Genomic DNA, 22,804 nt, shown 5'->3' on the forward strand with positions numbered 1-22,804 from the left:
CTGGGGGATAATTTTCTAAGGATTTATACTGATTTTTCCTGTCTGAATTTGTCGCACAGAAAGTTGCAGGCCAAATATGTGTGACATTTCTGCGACTTTAGCTTCTAGAGCATTTTTACAACATTATACATAGGTGCTGAATACATAAAAAGCGACTGTTCAGCGACAGACAAGTCGCATCGGCTGAAAGTAGGCCAGAATGTCAGTCCATGTTGGAGCAGGTTTAGATACAGTCTAAAGTATAGATCTCAAAGTCTGTGCACAGAATTTAGCAAGGGCCTCGCACCTTCTGATGCATCAGGTAGGTGCACAATAGCATAGCCTAACCCTCTGTACTTTGGTCTATATTGATGCGGGACATAGACAGCCAGCTGATGACCAATCCATTAGTGCAATGGATGGCTGGAAGCATTTGTCTTTGCCTTTGCAATACCACAGAAGCAATGCATGGTCAATGTACAGCAATGACACACCTGTGTGAACAGCCAGGAGACCCCCCCCATGTTATGTTACATAGTTACATAGTTAGTACGGTCGAAAAAAGACATATGTCCATCAAGTTCAACCAGGGAATTAAGGGGTAGGGGTGTGGCGCGATATTGGGGAAGGGATGAGATTTTATATTTCTTCATAAGCATTAATCTTATTTTGTCAATTAGGAACATTCAGCACCCACCCGCTATCAAGGCAGCTGCCTATCATGTCATGCCCTACCTGCACAGGTGTGCTGGCTACTCAAATGATCCAATTAAGGAGGCCATTTAGTCAGCAGCAGCAGAAGTCCTGTGCCTGGACGCTCCAACAGCGGCCAGACACAAGCAGAAGCAGAAGCAGAAGCAGCAGAAGCAGCAGCAGCACCACCTTTTGTTTTTTGGCTGCAGCAGCAGCAAGGCCCACAGGGCTGGCTAGCTGGCTAGCCAGCAAGCAGGTAGCAATGAAAGTAGGAATCTTTCTTTTTAACCCTGTAAGGGGGTGGTGCACTGTACCCGAAGATACTGCCATATCGGGTCAATGCATAGGGCGACGGAAGCAAGCTTCGAAATCGGCCCCCGTTCTCAAAAATCCATTTAATATATGGTCCCCAGATAGGGGACGTATCAGATATTAAACTGATAAGAACAGATACTACACTTGATCTTAGCCAAAAGGCCGAGAAGCGATAACCGTGAAAGGGGCGGGCCCAACAAGGTGCCCTTCATGGGCACTATCACTGCTTGCTGTCAGGGAGGCTGCCAGACAATTTTCCATGCACACTCTGGGCTGGGGGGCAGTCAACCACCAGTACACACAGCAGAACCTAAACCCATACCATTATTGCTAAGCAGCAAGACAGGGGCCCATTGCACTCCCACGGGGCCTTTTTAAATGCAATCCATAACCCGGATTTGCCAGGAACCCTTCTTACTCCTCCTACTTGCATGTGACACTGGGCTTAGGATCTGCATAGGAAACACACACACAAGCACACACCTACCTTTGTTGCCTGCAGATGCCTCCTTGGCTGTCCCCAAACGGTATCAAACCAACACCCACGGGAAGCTGTAAGCATAGAGGACATGCCTGCACCCCATTGGACTTACCTGTGTGGGTTAAACCCGGGTTATTTGACAACCTATGGCGGTGATGGTTCTGCTCAGGCAGAGCAGTGCTGATGCTCCTCATAAAGCTGTCGCTGCTGTGAAGGTTCTAGGTGACATCACAAATCCCTATGGTTACATACACAACAAAGCTGGGTTGTTGTTGTTTACACTCTGCAAGGCCTGTGGAAGTGAGTGACATCATAGCACTGTAGTTCTGAGGGTTCTAGATGGATGCAACAATCTCCTGTTGCTTCTATGAAGGCCATAATAGACGACATCACCAAACAGCTCCATAGTCACATACACAGCAAAGGAGAGATGTTGTTTACACCTAGTGATGTCAGTGGTATTGAGTGACATCACAGCACAGTGCTAAGGCTCCTGGGCCTGGACACAGCAGCGGCTGCAATATCTCAACGGAGAATACGTTTATATATATGTGTGTGTGTGCGTGTATATATATATATATATATATATATATATATATATATATATATATATTTCTCCGCCGAAATCACTTTTAAACCCATTTCCACCTTTTTTTCCCTTCTCTTCCTCTTACTTTTTTTTCACGTTTTTTTACGTTTTTCTCCTTTTCGCCTCTTTTCTGGGCGTATTATTCTTCTTTTTCTTCTTTTTTTTCGTCTAATGCATACCCCATCAGTGCAGCAATGCTTATTCAATACCGCCAGCAGATGGAGACACTGGGGGATAATTTTCTAAGGATTTATACTGATTTTTCCTGTCTGAATTTGTCGCACAGAAAGTTGCAGGCCAAATATGTGTGACATTTCTGCAACTTTAGCTTCTAGAGCATTTTTACAACATTATACATAGGTGCTGAATACATAAAAAGCGACTGTTCAGCGACAGACAAGTCGCATCGGCTGAAAGTAGGCCAGAATGTCAGTCCATGTTGGAGCAGGTTTAGATACAGTCTAAAGTATAGATCTCAAAGTCTGTGCACAGAATTTAGCAAGGGCCTCGCACCTTCTGATGCATCAGGTAGGTGCACAATAGCATAGCCTAACCCTCTGTACTTTGGTCTATATTGATGCGGGACATAGACAGCCAGCTGATGACCAATCCATTAGTGCAATGGATGGCTGGAAGCATTTGTCTTTGCCTTTGCAATACCACAGAAGCAATGCATGGTCAATGTACAGCAATGACACACCTGTGTGAACAGCCAGGAGACCCCCCCCCCCCCCCATGTTATGTTACATAGTTACATAGTTAGTACGGTCGAAAAAAGACATATGTCCATCAAGTTCAACCAGGGAATTAAGGGGTAGGGGTGTGGCGCGATATTGGGGAAGGGATGAGATTTTATATTTCTTCATAAGCATTAATCTTATTTTGTCAATTAGGAACATTCAGCACCCACCCGCTATCAAGGCAGCTGCCTATCATGTCATGCCCTACCTGCACAGGTGTGCTGGCTACTCAAATGATCCAATTAAGGAGGCCATTTAGTCAGCAGCAGCAGAAGTCCTGTGCCTGGACGCTCCAACAGCGGCCAGACACAAGCAGAAGCAGAAGCAGCAGAAGCAGCAGCAGCACCACCTTTTGTTTTTTGGCTGCAGCAGCAGCAAGGCCCACAGGGCTGGCTAGCTGGCTAGCCAGCAAGCAGGTAGCAATGAAAGTAGGAATCTTTCTTTTTAACCCTGTAAGGGGGTGGTGCACTGTACCCGAAGATACTGCCATATCGGGTCAATGCATAGGGCGACGGAAGCAAGCTTCGAAATCGGCCCCCGTTCTCAAAAATCCATTTAATATATGGTCCCCAGATAGGGGACGTATCAGATATTAAACTGATAAGAACAGATACTACACTTGATCTTAGCCAAAAGGCCGAGAAGCGATAACCGTGAAAGGGGCGGGCCCAACAAGGTGCCCTTCATGGGCACTATCACTGCTTGCTGTCAGGGAGGCTGCCAGACAATTTTCCATGCACACTCTGGGCTGGGGGGCAGTCAACCACCAGTACACACAGCAGAACCTAAACCCATACCATTATTGCTAAGCAGCAAGACAGGGGCCCATTGCACTCCCACGGGGCCTTTTTAAATGCAATCCATAACCCGGATTTGCCAGGAACCCTTCTTACTCCTCCTACTTGCATGTGACACTGGGCTTAGGATCTGCATAGGAAACACACACACAAGCACACACCTACCTTTGTTGCCTGCAGATGCCTCCTTGGCTGTCCCCAAACGGTATCAAACCAACACCCACGGGAAGCTGTAAGCATAGAGGACATGCCTGCACCCCATTGGACTTACCTGTGTGGGTTAAACCCGGGTTATTTGACAACCTATGGCGGTGATGGTTCTGCTCAGGCAGAGCAGTGCTGATGCTCCTCATAAAGCTGTCGCTGCTGTGAAGGTTCTAGGTGACATCACAAATCCCTATGGTTACATACACAACAAAGCTGGGTTGTTGTTGTTTACACTCTGCAAGGCCTGTGGAAGTGAGTGACATCATAGCACTGTAGTTCTGAGGGTTCTAGATGGATGCAACAATCTCCTGTTGCTTCTATGAAGGCCATAATAGACGACATCACCAAACAGCTCCATAGTCACATACACAGCAAAGGAGAGATGTTGTTTACACCTAGTGATGTCAGTGGTATTGAGTGACATCACAGCACAGTGCTAAGGCTCCTGGGCCTGGACACAGCAGCGGCTGCAATATCTCAACGGAGAATACGTTTATATATATGTGTGTGTGTGCGCGTATATATATATATATATATATATATATATATATATATATATATATATTTCTCCGCCGAAATCACTTTTAAACCCATTTCCACCTTTTTTTCCCTTCTCTTCCTCTTACTTTTTTTTCACGTTTTTTTACGTTTTTCTCCTTTTCGCCTCTTTTCTGGGCGTATTATTCTTCTTTTTCTTCTTTTTTTTCGTCTAATGCATACCCCATCAGTGCAGCAATGCTTATTCAATACCGCCAGCAGATGGAGACACTGGGGGATAATTTTCTAAGGATTTATACTGATTTTTCCTGTCTGAATTTGTCGCACACAGAAAGTTGCAGGCCAAATATGTGTGACATTTCTGCGACTTTAGCTTCTAGAGCATTTTTACAACATTATACATAGGTGCTGAATACATAAAAAGCGACTGTTCAGCGACAGACAAGTCGCATCGGCTGAAAGTAGGCCAGAATGTCAGTCCATGTTGGAGCAGGTTTAGATACAGTCTAAAGTATAGATCTCAAAGTCTGTGCACAGAATTTAGCAAGGGCCTCGCACCTTCTGATGCATCAGGTAGGTGCACAATAGCATAGCCTAACCCTCTGTACTTTGGTCTATATTGATGCGGGACATAGACAGCCAGCTGATGACCAATCCATTAGTGCAATGGATGGCTGGAAGCATTTGTCTTTGCCTTTGCAATACCACAGAAGCAATGCATGGTCAATGTACAGCAATGACACACCTGTGTGAACAGCCAGGAGACCCCCCCCCCCCCCCCCATGTTATGTTACATAGTTACATAGTTAGTACGGTCGAAAAAAGACATATGTCCATCAAGTTCAACCAGGGAATTAAGGGGTAGGGGTGTGGCGCGATATTGGGGAAGGGATGAGATTTTATATTTCTTCATAAGCATTAATCTTATTTTGTCAATTAGGAACATTCAGCACCCACCCGCTATCAAGGCAGCTGCCTATCATGTCATGCCCTACCTGCACAGGTGTGCTGGCTACTCAAATGATCCAATTAAGGAGGCCATTTAGTCAGCAGCAGCAGAAGTCCTGTGCCTGGACGCTCCAACAGCGGCCAGACACAAGCAGAAGCAGAAGCAGCAGCAGCACCACCTTTTGTTTTTTGGCTGCAGCAGCAGCAAGGCCCACAGGGCTGGCTAGCTGGCTAGCCAGCAATGAAAGTAGGAATCTTTCTTTTTAACCCTGTAAGGGGGTGGTGCACTGTACCCGAAGATACTGCCATATCGGGTCAATGCATAGGGCGACGGAAGCAAGCTTCGAAATCGGCCCCCGTTCTCAAAAATCCATTTAATATATGGTCCCCAGATAGGGGACGTATCAGATATTAAACTGATAAGAACAGATACTACACTTGATCTTAGCCAAAAGGCCGAGAAGCGATAACCGTGAAAGGGGCGGGCCCAACAAGGTGCCCTTCATGGGCACTATCACTGCTTGCTGTCAGGGAGGCTGCCAGACAATTTTCCATGCACACTCTGGGCTGGGGGGCAGTCAACCACCAGTACACACAGCAGAACCTAAACCCATACCATTATTGCTAAGCAGCAAGACAGGGGCCCATTGCACTCCCACGGGGCCTTTTTAAATGCAATCCATAACCCGGATTTGCCAGGAACCCTTCTTACTCCTCCTACTTGCATGTGACACTGGGCTTAGGATCTGCATAGGAAACACACACACAAGCACACACCTACCTTTGTTGCCTGCAGATGCCTCCTTGGCTGTCCCCAAACGGTATCAAACCAACACCCACGGGAAGCTGTAAGCATAGAGGACATGCCTGCACCCCATTGGACTTACCTGTGTGGGTTAAACCCGGGTTATTTGACAACCTATGGCGGTGATGGTTCTGCTCAGGCAGAGCAGTGCTGATGCTCCTCATAAAGCTGTCGCTGCTGTGAAGGTTCTAGGTGACATCACAAATCCCTATGGTTACATACACAACAAAGCTGGGTTGTTGTTGTTTACACTCTGCAAGGCCTGTGGAAGTGAGTGACATCATAGCACTGTAGTTCTGAGGGTTCTAGATGGATGCAACAATCTCCTGTTGCTTCTATGAAGGCCATAATAGACGACATCACCAAACAGCTCCATAGTCACATACACAGCAAAGGAGAGATGTTGTTTACACCTAGTGATGTCAGTGGTATTGAGTGACATCACAGCACAGTGCTAAGGCTCCTGGGCCTGGACACAGCAGCGGCTGCAATATCTCAACGGAGAATACGTTTATATATATGTGTGTGTGTGCGCGTATATATATATATATATATATATATATATATATATATATATATATATTTCTCCGCCGAAATCACTTTTAAACCCATTTCCACCTTTTTTTCCCTTCTCTTCCTCTTACTTTTTTTTCACGTTTTTTTACGTTTTTCTCCTTTTCGCCTCTTTTCTGGGCGTATTATTCTTCTTTTTCTTCTTTTTTTTTCGTCTAATGCATACCCCATCAGTGCAGCAATGCTTATTCAATACCGCCAGCAGATGGAGACACTGGGGGATAATTTTCTAAGGATTTATACTGATTTTTCCTGTCTGAATTTGTCGCACAGAAAGTTGCAGGCCAAATATGTGTGACATTTCTGCGACTTTAGCTTCTAGAGCATTTTTACAACATTATACATAGGTGCTGAATACATAAAAAGCGACTGTTCAGCGACAGACAAGTCGCATCGGCTGAAAGTAGGCCAGAATGTCAGTCCATGTTGGAGCAGGTTTAGATACAGTCTAAAGTATAGATCTCAAAGTCTGTGCACAGAATTTAGCAAGGGCCTCGCACCTTCTGATGCATCAGGTAGGTGCACAATAGCATAGCCTAACCCTCTGTACTTTGGTCTATATTGATGCGGGACATAGACAGCCAGCTGATGACCAATCCATTAGTGCAATGGATGGCTGGAAGCATTTGTCATTGCCTTTGCAATACCACAGAAGCAATGCATGGTCAATGTACAGCAATGACACACCTGTGTGAACAGCCAGGAGACCCCCCCCCCCCCCATGTTATGTTACATAGTTACATAGTTAGTACGGTCGAAAAAAGACATATGTCCATCAAGTTCAACCAGGGAATTAAGGGGTAGGGGTGTGGCGCGATATTGGGGAAGGGATGAGATTTTATATTTCTTCATAAGCATTAATCTTATTTTGTCAATTAGGAACATTCAGCACCCACCCGCTATCAAGGCAGCTGCCTATCATGTCATGCCCTACCTGCACAGGTGTGCTGGCTACTCAAATGATCCAATTAAGGAGGCCATTTAGTCAGCAGCAGCAGAAGTCCTGTGCCTGGACGCTCCAACATTGGCCAGACACAAGCAGAAGCAGAAGCAGCAGAAGCAGCAGCAGCACCACCTTTTGTTTTTTGGCTGCAGCAGCAGCAAGGCCCACAGGAATGGCTAGCTGGCTAGCCAGCAAGCAGGTAGCAATGAAAGTAGGAATCTTTCTTTTTAACCCTGTAAGGGGGTGGTGCACTGTACCCGAAGATACTGCCATATCGGGTGAATGCATAGGGCGACGGAAGCAAGCTTCGAAATCGGCCCCCGTTCTCAAAAATCCATTTAATATATGGTCCCCAGATAGGGGACGTATCAGATATTAAACTGATAAGAACAGATTTTTTTTATCTAAAGCCGAGGAACGTGCTTTCGATTCACCCAAAGTGCAAGAAAAAGTGCAAACGTGTTACACTAAAAAAACGTGCACAAAGGATGCGGTCTATCGCAAGCCCTTCTCCGATAGGAGAGAGGCCCCCCAACAAACCTTACCCTTCGCCTCCGGACCAAAAGGTACCTGCGAGGTTCCAGGTTCGATGTCCCTTTTCGCCGAAGCTACTAGGGGACCACAAATGCTCCCGGCATCCCCCTTGGCGTTAGCCAAGGTATCTGCCCGCAGAGCCGATTACGGTAGGTACCCTGCCAAAGCAGGAGTACCCGGGGTGTTTGCAGGGAGGTGCGGAACCTAATGGCCACACACACCTCCCCTAGACCGCCAGGAGGGACACCCAGAAGGGCTACCGCATCCTGACAAATCCTGTGAACACACAACACGCAAAAAGTGACACAGTGAGACAAAAAAGAAATAAATAAGTGAATGTGTGCAGATATACTGCCCGGACATCCGGCCGGATCTATAAAAATTTCTCTGATCCTAGCCAGAAGGCCGGGAATCAAGAGGTGAGTGCCACAAGGTGAAGAGATTATGGTGCCCGTGCTTCAACCCAGTGAGTCTATTCTCCCAGTGAGTTTCGGCACCTCGGGGTCACCACTCCCCGAGGCACAAAAGTACCTCGGCTCTAGACCCTCTCAGCCTCATGGCGAGACCCGGAGGGAACAGGTCACATCGGGGCAGCCGTCGAGCTGATTCCTCAGAACCAGCAGCGGAAAGCCCTGGTACACCTGCATCCTCCATGCAGCACCCATCCCCACCAGCATGAAAACTGATAAGAACAGATACTACACTTGATCTTAGCCAAAAGGCCGAGAAGCGATAACCGTGAAAGGGGCGGGCCCAACAAGGTGCCCTTCATGGGCACTATCACTGCTTGCTGTCAGGGAGGCTGCCAGACAATTTTCCATGCACACTCTGGGCTGGGGGGCAGTCAACCACCAGTACACACAGCAGAACCTAAACCCATACCATTATTGCTAAGCAGCAAGACAGGGGCCCATTGCACTCCCACGGGGCCTTTTTAAATGCAATCCATAACCCGGATTTGCCAGGAACCCTTCTTACTCCTCCTACTTGCATGTGACACTGGGCTTAGGATCTGCATAGGAAACACACACACAAGCACACACCTACCTTTGTTGCCTGCAGATGCCTCCTTGGCTGTCCCCAAACGGTATCAAACCAACACCCACGGGAAGCTGTAAGCATAGAGGACATGCCTGCACCCCATTGGACTTACCTGTGTGGGTTAAACCCGGGTTATTTGACAACCTATGGCGGTGATGGTTCTGCTCAGGCAGAGCAGTGCTGATGCTCCTCATAAAGCTGTCGCTGCTGTGAAGGTTCTAGGTGACATCACAAATCCCTATGGTTACATACACAACAAAGCTGGGTTGTTGTTGTTTACACTCTGCAAGGCCTGTGGAAGTGAGTGACATCATAGCACTGTAGTTCTGAGGGTTCTAGATGGATGCAACAATCTCCTGTTGCTTCTATGAAGGCCATAATAGACGACATCACCAAACAGCTCCATAGTCACATACACAGCAAAGGAGAGATGTTGTTTACACCTAGTGATGTCAGTGGTATTGAGTGACATCACAGCACAGTGCTAAGGCTCCTGGGCCTGGACACAGCAGCGGCTGCAATATCTCAACGGAGAATACGTTTATATATATGTGTGTGTGTGCGCGTATATATATATATATATATATATATATATATATATATTTCTCCGCCAAAATCACTTTTAAACCCATTTCCACCTTTTTTTCCCTTCTCTTCCTCTTACTTTTTTTTCACGTTTTTTTACGTTTTTCTCCTTTTCGCCTCTTTTCTGGGCGTATTATTCTTCTTTTTCTTCTTTTTTTTCGTCTAATGCATACCCCATCAGTGCAGCAATGCTTATTCAATACCGCCAGCAGATGGAGACACTGGGGGATAATTTTCTAAGGATTTATACTGATTTTTCCTGTCTGAATTTGTCGCACAGAAAGTTGCAGGCCAAATATGTGTGACATTTCTGCGACTTTAGCTTCTAGAGCATTTTTACAACATTATACATAGGTGCTGAATACATAAAAAGCGACTGTTCAGCGACAGACAAGTCGCATCGGCTGAAAGTAGGCCAGAATGTCAGTCCATGTTGGAGCAGGTTTAGATACAGTCTAAAGTATAGATCTCAAAGTCTGTGCACAGAATTTAGCAAGGGCCTCGCACCTTCTGATGCATCAGGTAGGTGCACAATAGCATAGCCTAACCCTCTGTACTTTGGTCTATATTGATGCGGGACATAGACAGCCAGCTGATGACCAATCCATTAGTGCAATGGATGGCTGGAAGCATTTGTCTTTGCCTTTGCAATACCACAGAAGCAATGCATGGTCAATGTACAGCAATGACACACCTGTGTGAACAGCCAGGAGACCCCCCCCCCCCCCCCATGTTATGTTACATAGTTACATAGTTAGTACGGTCGAAAAAAGACATATGTCCATCAAGTTCAACCAGGGAATTAAGGGGTAGGGGTGTGGCGCGATATTGGGGAAGGGATGAGATTTTATATTTCTTCATAAGCATTAATCTTATTTTGTCAATTAGGAACATTCAGCACCCACCCGCTATCAAGGCAGCTGCCTATCATGTCATGCCCTACCTGCACAGGTGTGCTGGCTACTCAAATGATCCAATTAAGGAGGCCATTTAGTCAGCAGCAGAAGTCCTGTGCCTGGACGCTCCAACAGCGGCCAGACACAAGCAGAAGCAGAAGCAGCAGAAGCAGCAGCAGCACCACCTTTTGTTTTTTGGCTGCAGCAGCAGCAAGGCCCACAGGGCTGGCTAGCTGGCTAGCCAGCAATGAAAGTAGGAATCTTTCTTTTTAACCCTGTAAGGGGGTGGTGCACTGTACCCGAAGATACTGCCATATCGGGTCAATGCATAGGGCGACGGAAGCAAGCTTCGAAATCGGCCCCCGTTCTCAAAAATCCATTTAATATATGGTCCCCAGATAGGGGACGTATCAGATATTAAACTGATAAGAACAGATACTACACTTGATCTTAGCCAAAAGGCCGAGAAGCGATAACCGTGAAAGGGGCGGGCCCAACAAGGTGCCCTTCATGGGCACTATCACTGCTTGCTGTCAGGGAGGCTGCCAGACAATTTTCCATGCACACTCTGGGCTGGGGGGCAGTCAACCACCAGTACACACAGCAGAACCTAAACCCATACCATTATTGCTAAGCAGCAAGACAGGGGCCCATTGCACTCCCACGGGGCCTTTTTAAATGCAATCCATAACCCGGATTTGCCAGGAACCCTTCTTACTCCTCCTACTTGCATGTGACACTGGGCTTAGGATCTGCATAGGAAACACACACACAAGCACACACCTACCTTTGTTGCCTGCAGATGCCTCCTTGGCTGTCCCCAAACGGTATCAAACCAACACCCACGGGAAGCTGTAAGCATAGAGGACATGCCTGCACCCCATTGGACTTACCTGTGTGGGTTAAACCCGGGTTATTTGACAACCTATGGCGGTGATGGTTCTGCTCAGGCAGAGCAGTGCTGATGCTCCTCATAAAGCTGTCGCTGCTGTGAAGGTTCTAGGTGACATCACAAATCCCTATGGTTACATACACAACAAAGCTGGGTTGTTGTTGTTTACACTCTGCAAGGCCTGTGGAAGTGAGTGACATCATAGCACTGTAGTTCTGAGGGTTCTAGATGGATGCAACAATCTCCTGTTGCTTCTATGAAGGCCATAATAGACGACATCACCAAACAGCTCCATAGTCACATACACAGCAAAGGAGAGATGTTGTTTACACCTAGTGATGTCAGTGGTATTGAGTGACATCACAGCACAGTGCTAAGGCTCCTGGGCCTGGACACAGCAGCGGCTGCAATATCTCAACGGAGAATACGTTTATATATATGTGTGTGTGTGCGCGTATATATATATATATATATATATATATATATATATATATATATTTCTCCGCCGAAATCACTTTTAAACCCATTTCCACCTTTTTTTCCCTTCTCTTCCTCTTACTTTTTTTTCACGTTTTTTTACGTTTTTCTCCTTTTCGCCTCTTTTCTGGGCGTATTATTCTTCTTTTTCTTCTTTTTTTTCGTCTAATGCATACCCCATCAGTGCAGCAATGCTTATTCAATACCGCCAGCAGATGGAGACACTGGGGGATAATTTTCTAAGGATTTATACTGATTTTTCCTGTCTGAATTTGTCGCACAGAAAGTTGCAGGCCAAATATGTGTGACATTTCTGCGACTTTAGCTTCTAGAGCATTTTTACAACATTATACATAGGTGCTGAATACATAAAAAGCGACTGTTCAGCGACAGACAAGTCGCATCGGCTGAAAGTAGGCCAGAATGTCAGTCCATGTTGGAGCAGGTTTAGATACAGTCTAAAGTATAGATCTCAAAGTCTGTGCACAGAATTTAGCAAGGGCCTCGCACCTTCTGATGCATCAGGTAGGTGCACAATAGCATAGCCTAACCCTCTGTACTTTGGTCTATATTGATGCGGGACATAGACAGCCAGCTGATGACCAATCCATTAGTGCAATGGATGGCTGGAAGCATTTGTCTTTGCCTTTGCAATACCACAGAAGCAATGCATGGTCAATGTACAGCAATGACACACCTGTGTGAACAGCCAGGAGACCCCCCCCCCCCATGTTATGTTACATAGTTACATAGTTAGTACGGTCGAAAAAAGACATATGTCCATCAAGTTCAACCAGGGAATTAAGGGGTAGGGGTGTGGCGCGATATTGGGGAAGGGATGAGATTTTATATTTCTTCATAAGCATTAATCTTATTTTGTCAATTAGGAACATTCAGCACCCACCCGCTATCAAGGCAGCTGCCTATCATGTCATGCCCTACCTGCACAGGTGTGCTGGCTACTCAAATGATCCAATTAAGGAGGCCATTTAGTCAGCAGCAGCAGAAGTCCTGTGCCTGGACGCTCCAACAGCGGCCAGACACAAGCAGAAGCAGAAGCAGCAGAAGCAGCAGCAGCACCACCTTTTGTTTTTTGGCTGCAGCAGCAGCAAGGCCCACAGGGCTGGCTAGCTGGCTAGCCAGCAAGCAGGTAGCAATGAAAGTAGGAATCTTTCTTTTTAACCCTGTAAGGGGGTGGTGCACTGTACCCGAAGATACTGCCATATCGGGTCAATGCATAGGGCGACGGAAGCAAGCTTCGAAATCTGCCCCCGTTCTCAAAAATCCATTTAATATATGGTCCCCAGATAGGGGACGTATCAGATATTTAACTGATAAGAACAGATACTACACTTGATCTTAGCCAAAAGGCCGAGAAGCGATAACCGTGAAAGGGGCGGGCCCAACAAGGTGCCCTTCATGGGCACTATCACTGCTTGCTGTCAGGGAGGCTGCCAGACAATTTTCCATGCACACTCTGGGCTGGGGGGCAGTCAACCACCAGTATACACAGCAGAACCTAAACCCATACCATTATTGCTAAGCAGCAAGACAGGGGCCCATTGCACTCCCACGGGGCCTTTTTAAATGCAATCCATAACCCGGATTTGCCAGGAACCCTTCTTACTCCTCCTACTTGCATGTGACACTGGGCTTAGGATCTGCATAGGAAACACACACACAAGCACACACCTACCTTTGTTGCCTGCAGATGCCTCCTTGGCTGTCCCCAAACGGTATCAAACCAACACCCACGGGAAGCTGTAAGCATAGAGGACATGCCTGCACCCCATTGGACTTACCTGTGTGGGTTAAACCCGGGTTATTTGACAACCTATGGCGGTGATGGTTCTGCTCAGGCAGAGCAGTGCTGATGCTCCTCATAAAGCTGTCGCTGCTGTGAAGGTTCTAGGTGACATCACAAATCCCTATGGTTACATACACAACAAAGCTGGGTTGTTGTTGTTTACACTCTGCAAGGCCTGTGGAAGTGAGTGACATCATAGCACTGTAGTTCTGAGGGTTCTAGATGGATGCAACAATCTCCTGTTGCTTCTATGAAGGCCATAATAGACGACATCACCAAACAGCTCCATAGTCACATACACAGCAAAGGAGAGATGTTGTTTACACCTAGTGATGTCAGTGGTATTGAGTGACATCACAGCACAGTGCTAAGGCTCCTGGGCCTGGACACAGCAGCGGCTGCAATATCTCAACGGAGAATACGTTTATATATATGTGTGTGTGTGCGTATATATATATATATATATATATATATATATATATATATATATTTCTCCGCCGAAATCACTTTTAAACCCATTTCCACCTTTTTTTCCCTTCTCTTCCTCTTACTTTTTTTTCACGTTTTTTTATGTTTTTCTCCTTTTCGCCTCTTTTCTGGGCGTATTATTCTTCTTTTTCTTCTTTTTTTTCGTCTAATGCATACCCCATCAGTGCAGCAATGCTTATTCAATACCGCCAGCAGATGGAGACACTGGGGGATAATTTTCTAAGGATTTATACTGATTTTTCCTGTCTGAATTTGTCGCACAGAAAGTTGCAGGCCAAATATGTGTGACATTTCTGCGACTTTAGCTTCTAGAGCATTTTTACAACATTATACATAGGTGCTGAATACATAAAAAGCGACTGTTCAGCGACAGACAAGTCGCATCGGCTGAAAGTAGGCCAGAATGTCAGTCCATGTTGGAGCAGGTTTAGATACAGTCTAAAGTATAGATCTCAAAGTCTGTGCACAGAATTTAGCAAGGGCCTCGCACCTTCTGATGCATCAGGTAGGTGCACAATAGCATAGCCTAACCCTCTGTACTTTGGTCTATATTGATGCGGGACATAGACAGCCAGCTGATGACCAATCCATTAGTGCAATGGATGGCTGGAAGCATTTGTCTTTGCCTTTGCAATACCACAGAAGCAATGCATGGTCAATGTACAGCAATGACACACCTGTGTGAACAGCCAGGAGACCCCCCCCCCCCCCCCCCATGTTATGTTACATAGTTACATAGTTAGTACGGTCGAAAAAAGACATATGTCCATCAAGTTCAACCAGGGAATTAAGGGGTAGGGGTGTGGCGCGATATTGGGGAAGGGATGAGATTTTATATTTCTTCATAAGCATTAATCTTATTTTGTCAATTAGGAACATTCAGCACCCACCCGCTATCAAGGCAGCTGCCTATCATGTCATGCCCTACCTGCACAGGTGTGCTGGCTACTCAAATGATCCAATTAAGGAGGCCATTTAGTCAGCAGCAGCAGAAGTCCTGTGCCTGGACGCTCCAACAGCGGCCAGACACAAGCAGAAGCAGAAGCAGCAGAAGCAGCAGCAGCACCACCTTTTGTTTTTTGGCTGCAGCAGCAGCAAGGCCCACAGGGCTGGCTAGCTGGCTAGCCAGCAAGCAGGTAGCAATGAAAGTAGGAATCTTTCTTTTTAACCCTGTAAGGGGGTGGTGCACTGTACCCGAAGATACTGCCATATCGGGTCAATGCATAGGGTGACGGAAGCAAGCTTCGAAATCGGCCCCCGTTCTCAAAAATCCATTTAATATATGGTCCCCAGATAGGGGACGTATCAGATATTAAACTGATAAGAACAGATAAGGTTTCAACAAAATTTTATTGAATAAATAAGAAACCATACAAAATTTAAAATGCAAAATAATAAAAGGTTCACAAAAGTTTTAAAATACAAATAATAAAACCAGTAATAAAAGGAGAAAAAATAAAAATGGCAGGATAAAACATTATACAAATGTCATAAAAACTGATTATACTGTTATTTCGTTCCATAGAGGCAGACACCACATGGATGCTGCCTCGCTGGCCCCCAACTGTTTCTTGTCTCTTAGGTAATAGATGTACATCTCACTCAGGGCCAGCTTTATACAGTTTTTAACATCAATAAAATCATGTTTAAAAAGTAAGATGTTCCTAACTTTCCAGATGGCATTTTTAAAACAATTAATAATCATCCAGCAGATCATCTGCTGTTTAAAATTGGGGCAGTTAAAAAGACCGTAAAAGACACATTCGTGACTAAAATCTTTTAGGCCGCAGGCCCACTTCAAAAGTGGGCCTACCTTCCTCCAAAGCTCCCGTGCAAAAGGGCAGTTCCAAAATATGTGCAGCACCGTTTCGTCCACTCCGCAGCCATCTCTCGGGCACTTGGCTCTCGCCACCAGTCCTCGCCTGTGCTGGAACTCACGAGTAGGGAGGCACTGGTGGACGATTGCCCAGGCAAGATCCCTGTGTACATTCGCCAGAAACTTCCCGTACACGTTCCGCCATACCTTTTTGGATCTTGCCTGTGTGAAATTGGACACTGCCAGGGTAACCTCACTCCGCCTGAGGACCTTTGATACCTTTCTCTGGTCCCCCAGTATGTCAGGCTCCAAATCTTGGAGACCTAGGAGCCTGACTGTCTTTTCCAACACCACATAATGTTTTGGGGGACACAGAAGCACCGGAGCGTTCAGAGGGATGCGCAACCATCTTTTAAAAACCATGCCCGCAGCGTACCTTAAAAAGCAGCTAAAAATGCCATCGGATTTAATAATTTTAAAACAGAAACAGAAATACTTTATGTAAAAGAAAGTAAAAAGGTTAGGAACATCTTTCCCGCCATTATCTTTACTTTTGTACATAAAATCACGCTTTAATTTCTCCATTTTTGAACCCCATAAAAAAGAAAAAACAATTCTAGTTACTTTTTTAATGTATAAAATAGATGGAGGAAATACCATGGCAATGTATAGCATAATAGGGAGTAAAACCATCTTTATTATTAAAATCTTCCCCTCCATGGTAAGGTTTCTAAGATTCCACATTAAAATCTTCTTCTCCATCTTAGCTATAGCTGAATCCCAGTTAGGGCTCCCATCATTGACCTGGTTAAAAACAATACCTAAAACTTTAATTTGATCCTGTTGCATTGTGACTCCTGGGGTGATGGATGAATCCCAGGAGCCAATATAAAAACAGTCACATTTATCTGTGTTTAGCTTAAAACCAGAGACCTCGCAGAAATAGCTGGTGTTCCTCAATGCCCCCCTCATGGATGGAGAGTCCGGGCACAGTATGGTGACATCATCCATGTACCCCAACACCTTTAGATGGGTCCCTCCTCCACCAGGTATCGGTACGCCTCTTACTACCCGGTCTTTTCTGAGGAGGGCCATCAGTGGTTCGATTGCGCAAATAAAAAGGAGTGGGGACAGGGGGCAGCCCTGTTTGTCACCTGATAAAAGAGGAACACCGCTGGTTAAAAAGCCATTAACAGAGACTTGACTAAAACAGGATCGGTATAAAAGCATGATTCGGCTTAAAATCGTTTCAGGCACTGCCATCTTTTTAAGAACTAAAAACAGGTATTCATGGGAGACCCTATCAAAGGCTTTTTCAAAGTCTAAGGATAAAATTGCTACAGTTTGATTTCTATCCTTAAAATACCATAAAACATCTCTTAAAATATTTAGGGATTCAGCTATAGACCTTCCAGGTACCCCACAAACCTGATTTGGGTGAATTAATTTATGAATAAAAGGTTTAAAACGGACAGCTAATAACTTGGCTAAAACTTTATAATCGACATTTAAAAGTGTGATGGGGCGCCAATTTTTTAGCATATCCTTTTCACCCTTTTTAAAAAGTAATGATACAATCCCCCTCCTCCAGGAAGGGGGAAGTTCATTAACAATAAAAGTTTCTTTATACAATAAAACCATATCATCCTTTAAAATATCCCAAAAAGCTAAATAAAATTCGATGGGTAAACCATCTTCCCCAGGGGCCTTCCCACTAGAAAAACTTTTAAAAACAAATAAAAGTTCATCTAAGTTAAGATCACGGGATAAAACCTCCTGGTCTAAAACATCTAGCTTAAAATCAAGGGAATTAAGAACATGTTCTAAAAAGGATGGATTAAGATCTTTCTTATTAAAAAGAAGCTGGTAGAAGTTAAAAACTGCATCTAACATGCCTTTTGGAGTGGATTCACCCTCAAGGTTTTGGATGATATCCCTCCTATTCATCACTTTTTTAAAAAAGAAACGGGAACATTTCTCGCCCTCCTCCAGGTGCTGCACATGTGAGTTAAAAATGATTTGTTTCCCTTTCTTTTCTATGGCATGTTTTATTTCAGTTTTAAGGTTTAAAATATCATTTTCTACATCCATACCAGCTTCTTTCAATTTAAAAAGTACATTTAAACGCATGTTAAGAACATAAAACCACTGTTTTTCCATTTTTGCCTTCTTCTTACCTGCTTTGATAAAAAAAAATCTGATTTTAGATTTGGTGCCCTCCCACCAGTGCAGCATAGGCTCGTGGGGTTTTCTTTGTGATTGCCAGCATTGGTAGGTCCGCACAAACTCCTCTTTTATCTCAGGGTCCTCTAGGAGTGTGGTGTTTAATCTCCAGAGGCCCCTTTTTGCTTTTTGCTCCCCCTCTAGCTCCAGGCCCACCAAGAGGAGCTTATGATCAGAGAAGATATTCTGCTCGAGCGTGCATTTCAGGGGTTTAAAAGCTCTAGAGGAAAAAATAAAATCGATTCTGGAGCTCACTCTTCCATTGGACCATGTGGCGCCTGGGTCCTCCGGCAAGAGATCCTTCCAGCAATCTTTCAAATTAAAATCATCAATAAAATTTTTAAGCAGGTAAGAAGTGCGGTCTTTACGATTAATATCCCCACCCTGCCGGTGTTCCCCATCACGTATGCAGTTAAAATCACCTCCCACCAGCAGGGGGGAAGACCCAACACAAAACAGTGGTAAAATTTCAAATAGTTCTGCCCGCTCCTGTTTATCAGGAGGGGCATACACATTTAAAACACGAATTAAAAGTCCATTAAAATATAGATGAATTAAAAGAGCTCTGCCAGGCACAATCTCAGTTACTGTATGAATAGAAAAGGACTGGCCTCGGCAGAGCAGCCCAACACCCACAGAACGACAGTCATTTGCACCGGACCATATGGATGGGCCCAGCTTCCAGTCTTCTTTTAAGTCTTTATAGTCCATTTTACTAGGGATTCCACATTCTTGTAGCAGGCAAAGGTCAAAGTCACATGTCTCTAGATAAGAAAATAAAGCAGCCCTGCGATCAGGGCTCTTTAAGGACCTCACATTGAGTGAGGCAATTTTTACAGGGATAGGCATAGTTTATGGAGAGTCCGTGCTTGGAGAATCAAAGTCAATAATAAGCTGCGTACCGTCATCCCCCGCCTGCGGGGTCATCAGCTCCTTGATGTTCTGAGGGTCGGAGCTTGAGATCGATGATGCCCCGACCCTGAGCTCGCTCTCGTCCGAACTACGGCACGCCGCTTTCCTTTGAATGTCTTCCTCTTCTTCTTCTCTTTGTCTTTTAAATGTCACACTGCTGTCCATATCCTCTGTGTTGCTCTCACTCGATGTAATCTCTGGCCCCCGGCTGATGGATCTGCGTCTTCTTTCATCATTTGACGACTGGAACTGCTGCACAGGGGCCTGTGAGGCCTCTTTTCCGGAACCTTTGCCGCTACCTTGGGAAGTTTTCATCGCTTGTTCCCCAGCAAGCGTTGCTGAGGACTGTTGCTCCAACTTCCCCATCGATCGACGATGGCCAGTTTTACCCACCGGGTCCACTGCTGGCGGGGCAGCAAACCCTGGTTTGGCGCCACTTGTCTTCTTGGCCCTGTCCTGTATAGGCGGAGTAACAGGACCGGGCTCAGACCTGGCCACCTGGCTCCCCTTCCGGCGGGCTTTCACCGGGGCCTCTTCGTCCGGAGCAGGGCGACCCTGGGCCAAGCCAGTACCTGGCTTATGCTGCAATTTTGGGTCCACTTTTGCCCCCACCGAGGCCCGTCGGCTGCCACCCGCCACAGGTGAGCCCCCTTCAGAAGTTTCGGCGGGCTCTTGAGCCAGGTAGGAAGTCGATCGACGTCTTTCAATTTCCCGGGCAGTAAACTCGATCACCCGCCCGGGCTTCGTGGAATCCCCATGGCCTCCCCCTAGCACTACCACCGGTGGGCCCCCCGATGGAGCACCAGAGGTCTTGGGCCTGGACCCATCAGTACCTGCCATCTGGGGTTTGGGCATCTTAAAAAAGGACGTCTTTTGTCCTGTCCCCTCTTTGGGTGGGCCCAGCCTTGACCCACCCATCGTAGTTTTTGCTTTATGGGGACAGGAATTAAAATCGTGATTTTCCTCTCCGCAGAGGTTGCACCTTATCGTATGGCTACATCTTGAGGCTATGTGACCTTCTTGGCCACACCTATTGCAGCGAATCACACGCTCCGCGCCGCAGGTCTCCTGGGTGTGGCCAAACCTCAAGCAATTTCGGCAATACATAGGCATTTGAGGATAGAACAGGAAGCCCCGAACTCTCCCGATGGCAAAATTTGGGGGCGGATGGCAAAGACCCCCAATACCACCGGGATCCTTACGGAGCTTGACCCAGAACTTCCTCTTGCCGTTCCAGAACCGCACGGAGTTCAAGATTTTGTTTGCGAATCGCACCTCTTCGCAGTATCGCCGAAGAAAAGTGGCTATATCCTCCGTGGTCACATGAGGGCTGTGCATAGCCACCACCAACGGTATATGTTCCTCACCATAGAGGAACTGGAACGAAAGACCGTCGAGTCGATCGTCCCTCTGGTCCGCACCAGACAAGGTTGCATAGATGTTATCGCAACACGCCGTGGCCGTGAAGGTGACGGTATACAGGCCACGGCTTTCCTGGTCATTTAGACACAGGATGTCCTCCCTATTGAGGCGGAAGTAGTCAAGAAGAATCACCTCCGCAATGAAGCGGAGGTTCTTCAACTGACGATGGCTCTCCGACACCTCTATGCGGATGGTATTTCGCATCGACATTTCCCCAGAGGGGAAAGCCCAGGAGAACGGCATCTTCCACACCCAGGGACTAAGCCCCTTCCCCAATAGCAGCAGGGGCTCGGAATCCCGCTATAAAAGCGGAACCCTTACCCAAGGCAGAGGTCGGGGGTACCCTAGGTGCTTCCGAAGCTACAGGTAACGCTCAACGTACCGAAAATGCCTTCTGAGATACAAGGTCCCAGAGACAGGGGGATCGCAACCCGTTGTCCGTGGACTAAGCCCGCTCCCCAATAGCAGCAAGGGGGTGAAGTCCCTCCGTAAGGAGAGACAATCCCCCAAGGCCGAGAAGCGGGGTACCACAGACACCTTCCGACCAGACCAAATGCAGATACTACACTTGATCTTAGCCAAAAGGCCGAGAAGCGATAACCGTGAAAGGGGCGGGCCCAACAAGGTGCCCTTCATGGGCACTATCACTGCTTGCTGTCAGGGAGGCTGCCAGACAATTTTCCATGCACACTCTGGGCTGGGGGGCAGTCAACCACCAGTACACACAGCAGAACCTAAACCCATACCATTATTGCTAAGCAGCAAGACAGGGGCCCATTGCACTCCCACGGGGCCTTTTTAAATGCAATCCATAACCCGGATTTGCCAGGAACCCTTCTTACTCCTCCTACTTGCATGTGACACTGGGCTTAGGATCTGCATAGGAAACACACACACAAGCACACACCTACCTTTGTTGCCTGCAGATGCCTCCTTGGCTGTCCCCAAACGGTATCAAACCAACACCCACGGGAAGCTGTAAGCATAGAGGACATGCCTGCACCCCATTGGACTTACCTGTGTGGGTTAAACCCGGGTTATTTGACAACCTATGGCGGTGATGGTTCTGCTCAGGCAGAGCAGTGCTGATGCTCCTCATAAAGCTGTCGCTGCTGTGAAGGTTCTAGGTGACATCACAAATCCCTATGGTTACATACACAACAAAGCTGGGTTGTTGTTGTTTACACTCTGCAAGGCCTGTGGAAGTGAGTGACATCATAGCACTGTAGTTCTGAGGGTTCTAGATGGATGCAACAATCTCCTGTTGCTTCTATGAAGGCCATAATAGACGACATCACCAAACAGCTCCATAGTCACATACACAGCAAAGGAGAGATGTTGTTTACACCTAGTGATGTCAGTGGTATTGAGTGACATCACAGCACAGTGCTAAGGCTCCTGGGCCTGGACACAGCAGCGGCTGCAATATCTCAACGGAGAATACGTTTATATATATGTGTGTGTGTGCGCGTATATATATATATATATATATATATATATATATATATATATATATTTCTCCGCCGAAATCACTTTTAAACCCATTTCCACCTTTTTTTCCCTTCTCTTCCTCTTACTTTTTTTTCACGTTTTTTTACGTCTTTCTCCTTTTCGCCTCTTTTCTGGGCGTATTATTCTTCTTTTTCTTCTTTTTTTTCGTCTAATGCATACCCCATCAGTGCAGCAATGCTTATTCAATACCGCCAGCAGATGGAGACACTGGGGGATAATTTTCTAAGGATTTATACTGATTTTTCCTGTCTGAATTTGTCGCACAGAAAGTTGCAGGCCAAATATGTGTGACATTTCTGCGACTTTAGCTTCTAGAGCATTTTTACAACATTATACATAGGTGCTGAATACATAAAAAGCGACTGTTCAGCGACAGACAAGTCGCATCGGCTGAAAGTAGGCCAGAATGTCAGTCCATGTTGGAGCAGGTTTAGATACAGTCTAAAGTATAGATCTCAAAGTCTGTGCACAGAATTTAGCAAGGGCCTCGCACCTTCTGATGCATCAGGTAGGTGCACAATAGCATAGCCTAACCCTCTGTACTTTGGTCTATATTGATGCGGGACATAGACAGCCAGCTGATGACCAATCCATTAGTGCAATGGATGGCTGGAAGCATTTGTCTTTGCC

At 46.2% G+C, this 22,804-nt stretch overlaps 6 non-coding genes and 3 pseudogenes across 6 annotated transcripts; all 9 read right to left on the reverse strand.

Annotated features, from left to right (window-relative positions):
• Positions 1–970: 970 nt before the first annotated feature.
• Positions 971–1,161, reverse strand: LOC130304581 (U2 spliceosomal RNA). The gene has a single exon (XR_008854325.1). It is a non-coding gene; the product is annotated as a U2 spliceosomal RNA (small nuclear RNA).
• A 2,094-nt stretch (positions 1,162–3,255) lies between these two features.
• On the reverse strand, positions 3,256–3,446 carry LOC130304582 (U2 spliceosomal RNA). Its single transcript, XR_008854326.1, has one exon. It is a non-coding gene; the product is annotated as a U2 spliceosomal RNA (small nuclear RNA).
• A 2,078-nt stretch (positions 3,447–5,524) lies between these two features.
• On the reverse strand, positions 5,525–5,715 carry LOC130304583 (U2 spliceosomal RNA). The gene has a single exon (XR_008854327.1). It is a non-coding gene; the product is annotated as a U2 spliceosomal RNA (small nuclear RNA).
• Positions 5,716–7,809: 2,094 nt separating this feature from the next.
• LOC130304614 (U2 spliceosomal RNA) lies at positions 7,810–7,990 on the reverse strand (annotated as a pseudogene).
• A 686-nt stretch (positions 7,991–8,676) lies between these two features.
• On the reverse strand, positions 8,677–8,836 carry LOC130304616 (U2 spliceosomal RNA; annotated as a pseudogene).
• Positions 8,837–10,907: 2,071 nt separating this feature from the next.
• LOC130304585 (U2 spliceosomal RNA) lies at positions 10,908–11,098 on the reverse strand. Its single transcript, XR_008854328.1, has one exon. It is a non-coding gene; the product is annotated as a U2 spliceosomal RNA (small nuclear RNA).
• Positions 11,099–13,185: 2,087 nt separating this feature from the next.
• Positions 13,186–13,376, reverse strand: LOC130304603 (U2 spliceosomal RNA). Its single transcript, XR_008854345.1, has one exon. It is a non-coding gene; the product is annotated as a U2 spliceosomal RNA (small nuclear RNA).
• A 2,091-nt stretch (positions 13,377–15,467) lies between these two features.
• On the reverse strand, positions 15,468–15,653 carry LOC130304610 (U2 spliceosomal RNA). The gene has a single exon (XR_008854352.1). It is a non-coding gene; the product is annotated as a U2 spliceosomal RNA (small nuclear RNA).
• A 5,528-nt stretch (positions 15,654–21,181) lies between these two features.
• Positions 21,182–21,260, reverse strand: LOC130304619 (U2 spliceosomal RNA; annotated as a pseudogene).
• Positions 21,261–22,804: the final 1,544 nt, after the last annotated feature.

This window comes from Hyla sarda, unplaced genomic scaffold (assembly GCF_029499605.1).
Source record: "Hyla sarda isolate aHylSar1 unplaced genomic scaffold, aHylSar1.hap1 scaffold_1284, whole genome shotgun sequence".
NCBI lineage: Eukaryota > Metazoa > Chordata > Amphibia > Anura > Hylidae > Hyla > Hyla sarda.